We start from the raw sequence: 5,428 nt of genomic DNA, 5'->3' as shown, positions 1-5,428 counted from the left end.
AAGAGACGAAATTAATGCCTTTAACGCTAGACAAATTTAGGCTTGTTTTTTTGGTCTCGGTTAAGAATGCGGCGTACGCATCTTTTTTTGAGACATTTAAAAATACAAGGATGTAAAAATACACCTTGGTAAATATTTAAAAAAAAAATTAACTTGACAAATATTTTTAAACTTTCACCAATTTATTTAATATGAAATAATAGGCGAGTTTTAGTATAAGAAAATGAGCAAATCAGGACGGCAAACATAATTTATCCAAAATAGTTAAAGTTAAGTATAAGTTAATAAAAGCGACCGTGCTAGAACCACGGGACTCGAGGGGTGCCTCACACCTTCCCCTCGATCAACAGAATTCCTTACCCGGTCTTCTATTTTCGCAGACAAACAAAGAGTCATTTCCTTTTGATTAGGGATTCAAAAAGGTGACTTGGAACACCATAACTCAATTCCAAGTGGCGACTCTGTAATTAAAATAATCCTTATTTAATAGAGGTGTGACAGTCAGGACAAACCCCCGCCATACTATTAACTTTTATACAATACCAAAAATATATGGAACCGACTCGAAAAGTTCCGAAGCAAACTGGAGCTCACCAATAGCAAATGGATATCCTGGGCTCCTACTGAGGAGGCGTGTTTGCCGAAGCACATGTGCCTGTAGCATGAAATATAAGTCCCCCCATAAGGGGAGTCAGTACGGAAAAAATTTACTGAGTATGCAAGGTGGAAAAGTAACAATACATGACATAAAGGCTCAATAAAAATATAGAAAAAGTGTAAGAATAGTGCTAGTAGACCACCTTTACATTTACTTGTGGAACGGGGTACATTACATTTCTTTCTTCCTTTTACCTTCTTACTTCATTATCTTTGTAATCCATATGATACAAATGACCAGCTGAGGCGTGGTAAATAATAAATCAGGATCGGTCCATGCTAGGCTTATGCCCCTGAGCTGCCACCTACATATAAAGTATTGGGATCGGCCTATGCTAGGCTTATGCCCCTGAGCTGCCACCCATTTTACAGATTTTCGTTACTTAGTTTAATTAGCCTTTTGAGATTGTTACTTCGGTGGTAATAACATTATGGTACCTTGAAACAATGATCTATCAATAAGAGACATGTAAATAGGCAATTAATGCAATAAAAATGAAGTAAGGAGTTGTTGCCACACTAATGAAGTGTTTAGGAGCTAAAAATAACACATGGGTCTTATTTGAGTAACCGGAGAAATTCTGAAATTTACTAGTGAAAATAGACATTTAGGATAGGTAGTAAGCATGTATCGAGGTGGTTTAACACATTAGAGAGTGGGAATAAGTTCATTAGTAACATGGGATATCATAGGTGCTATTATGTAGCATGTGTTTTTGGATGACCTTGGAAGCTTACTCGATGGAACAAGTATCCGTTTTCACGCCAAGAATGCAAAATAGAGTATGTCTTACATACCTGGTTGTAAAACTCCAATACCAGCCCAACTCGACTTCCCGCACTTTTAGATTACTTATCTACAATGAAATATATGACAAACTAATATTAGCAACCAAACGTCACATTTTGGCTATTTAACTTCACCAAACTAGTGGCTGGGAAGTAAAACCTTAATTTATCAACAAAGGGTGTCACTTTAACCCTCTTATACTTCAATTACAGCCACATACCATACATATTCATATAATATCCCCCGACATAACCTCGACTTCATTTCACATTCCAATCAATACATACAAAATGAAATGAGCAATAGACATACACAATCATAAATTCAGTGGTGTATCACCATATCCATCTTCTATAATTCAATACAAACTAATCACACCTTTTACCAATAGCAACCAGGCAGCCCACAACACAAACACACAAAACAGTTCGCAACAACACTCCAATCGTCCTTTAATAGCAACCTAATATGTGTAATCCTCTATCAACACATGTATATGGAAAAAAGGACAAAAATGGACAGCAACCATACCTTGATTTTCTTGGTATTTTAGTGTCTTAATGTTTATTTCCTCAATAGCTCAATCCCTTCACACATACATCAAAAGAGAAAAGAGAAATCCCTTAATAACTAAGAACAATGGACTGCCCAAACTTATAGAGAGGGTTGTCCGAAAATTAATCTTAAAGAACACATAGTTTCCATGGTACAAGCTCATGAATTGTTCACTTACCTTTAGCTTGGAAGGAAGGTCAATCCCAAGAACCCTTGTGGAATTATAGTGTTGTTTCATAGCCAAGAGAGAACAAGAGAGAAAAACCTAGAAGGCTGGAAATTTTGTCCAAGTTAAAATGAGAAAAATTTCTGATTTCAATCCATAAATAGGAGCTGCCCTTGGACGAATTTATTGACTACTTTTAGTCCATATTTTTTCAAGTAATTGATGTATACACTTGACCAATATATTGAGCCTTTGTGTATCAAAAACTATTGGGCCTTAGCTACCAATTTTTCCTCCTTTTCTTCTCTTTAACTTGGTATTTGACAGATTTGAGTGTTGGACCTCTTTTCTCCATTTTCTTTCTCTTTTACTTAATTTGGGCTCAAATTAGTACATTAATATAAGACCTAATCTAATACATGGTCTTGATCTCATTAACTTGGTCCAAATACCTCAAGTAAGTGATCCACCTACTAGCTTAAGTAAGTCAAGAAAGCACCTTAAGAAAATACTCAATTTTTAGTTTTTAACTCTTTAACTAACTAAAAATTTGTATATACTTGGTCACATTAAACCACATGAAAAGTATTTAGAACTCCATTTACACCACAAAGATATATCAAGTTCCATATAAATAGAACAAATACACACAAAAATATGGGGTGTTACATGGTAGTTGGTGGTGGTACGATTAATGGTGGTGATTTTGGGTGTGGATTAGTGTTGGAAAACCGGTGTTGAAAGATGATTTGGTTGGACTAGTAGCTAATGTTAGTGGTAACTGACAATAGTGATTAATGACGGTTAGTGATGGTGTAGTTGGTAGTTACGGTTGATAATTGTGGTTGATAGTTCTAGCTAATAATGGTGGTGATTGATAGTTGTGGTTGATGGTATATGATGGTCGCTCAGGTATTTGGGGAATCCTTCTTAACAGATAAAATATTTCTATTATGTCAATGTCAATTGAATCAATGCTATTAGCTGTGAATTCAAAATTTTTGGTATTTTCTGTTTCTTGATATGATGAGTCAATCATTTGCTTCATTGATTTCAACGGTGGCAAATACGGTATCTGCTATAGAGGTTAGCTATTTTCGTTATTATTTATCGAGTTCGATAGGTGGTGATTGATGGTTTCTATGGAAACAACTGATTGTGATGATTGAATATTGTACATAGTAATGGTGATGATAATGGTAATATTGTGGATGGTAGATAGAGATAGTTTGATAATGTTGGGTGAAGACTGTTGTCATGATCTGATTTCAAGAGTCATGATGGCACCTACTTTTAATCTGCCGGTAGGTAAGCTAAACTGTAACCCGAATAGACAAGTAATGGGCTAGTTGGTGAAAAGTAGAATAAATACCGAATTTACGGAAGTAATTCAATTACAAGTCATACTGTATAAGAATGATAGCATAACTATAGATAAATAAGGAAAGGAGTAGCAATATCCCATGACCTAGTAAGGTCAGTACAAGAGCCTCTAGAAAAAGAATAAGAGTACTAATTGTAGCAAATATATAGTAGTCTCGAACAGAAATACCATCAAAATAAAATTTAAAAAAGGAGAAAAGGTCAACTCCGACTCTGAAAGCTCACCGTATTTTCGAGTTGTGACCAACACTAGTATAGACTTCAGCGAGTGCATCTAGTACTCATATTTGCATCAAACAAAAATGCAGAAGTGTAGTATAAGTACCAAAACAACGGGTACTCAGTAGGCATCATCGGCCAACTGAGCTAAATGATAATAAAAGTCCAATAAAATGTGAGTTAGTAAGCTAAAGTCAAAGAGCAAAAGCGGGCAAAACTTAAACAATGCTCCAAATACTGAAACAATCACTGAATAAATAATATTTAAAGAATGTAACTAACTATAGTCTAATTGGACCCCTCCTCCCCTCCCCTAAGCCTAAAAAATGCCACAAGAGTAAATAATTCACCCGAGCCCCTATAAGCCCGATAGATGCAATCAAGAAAGAATAGTGGCAGTAATAATCCTAAAGTATCTGAACCTCAAAATGGTAACTGTGAAGTCTCCCATGTCATAAACACCGAATTCGAATCGGTTCCTTAACCATCATAAGTAACTCATCAATGTCGGACTTGAACTGAATACAGTATCATAAATGCTAGACTCAAATAGGTCATAGTATCATAATTACCGAACTCAAATAGGTCTTAATATCATAATTGTCGGACTCGAACTGGTCTTAAATAAATTCAAGGTACAAGCCTAGTCAAAGTCAGAAAATGTCTAAATTCTCCCTGGGCTCAAAAATATAAATAGGATAACGGAAGAAGGCCTTTTAAGTCTAAATGGAGTTAATATAGTATTGAACTAAAGAGGGTTGGATAGGCCCATTTCTAGACCTTGAAAGTCTATTCTAAGGTAATTTCTATTCAAAACTAGACTAAAATTTCGAAGTCCCGCTACAAGATGCTAAGTAAATCTCGTTAAGTCCTAAGACATCCATCCAAACTAAGGAACACATGGATAGGTCAAATTCACCTAAGTTTAGCTCACTAATGGCTAAATAACCTTGAATTTTGCTAAATATACAATCGAGTCGTAATTTTCCAATCTAAGAATAGCATAATATCATACCAATACCACAATGAAGCTCAATCTATAAGAAGAGTAAGCCTAGCCTACTTGGGCGTCAAAGAATGTCCACTAAACTAGCTAAATTAGAGTTTTTTTCCTTTCGAGAAGCCTCCACACGATGCCACACTATCAAAATGGTGTTCTACACTTTAATACGAGAATAATGATACCCATATTACATTTTATTGCTTCGAATCTAAAATCGGGTCAAAATTTCATATGACCCTCTCTTGCAAAAATTACAACTTTAAAACCATCAACAAATCCCTCTATGCTCAAGGATCATTTATCCTAAAATAATAAGTAAATTCTTAGCTCAAACGACACTAAAATCAACCCATCAAGAAACTAGAAATTTAAGACTAAATCGAATAATTAATTCAAGTATTAGACAGAAACTTACAAGAATTACGATGAGAAAATGACTTTTTTGAACTCACCAACACCCCACGATCACCAAAGAATAAATCTTTTCAATTTTCTAAGCTTTCTAGGATTTTGATGGACTTGGAGCTTTAGATAAATGGGAGGAAAATGGGTGAAAGCTGAAATAAATGTCTCTGGAGTTACTGCTTAAGCGGTCATTTGATCGCTTAAGCAATCGCCGCTTAAGCAATCCTTACCCTAGGTTGACCTCCGCTCA

At 35.3% G+C, this 5,428-nt stretch overlaps 1 long non-coding RNA gene across 1 annotated transcript; it reads right to left on the bottom strand.

The window, feature by feature from the left end:
• Window positions 1–250: 250 nt before the first annotated feature.
• LOC107866446 lies at window positions 251–2,308 on the bottom strand. The gene is made up of 4 exons (XR_001672944.2): window positions 2,181–2,308; window positions 1,979–2,034; window positions 1,456–1,514; window positions 251–655 (listed from the first exon to the last, which is right to left on the bottom strand). It is a non-coding gene; the product is annotated as an uncharacterized LOC107866446 (long non-coding RNA).
• Between the last annotated feature and the right edge of the window lie 3,120 nt (window positions 2,309–5,428).

The sequence above is a fragment of the Capsicum annuum genome, chromosome 3 (genome assembly GCF_002878395.1).
Source record: "Capsicum annuum cultivar UCD-10X-F1 chromosome 3, UCD10Xv1.1, whole genome shotgun sequence".
In the NCBI taxonomy this organism is placed as follows: Eukaryota; Viridiplantae; Streptophyta; class Magnoliopsida; order Solanales; family Solanaceae; genus Capsicum; species Capsicum annuum.
Note: the sequence above shows the minus strand (reverse complement) of the source record. Positions and strands in the feature narration are given on the sequence as shown.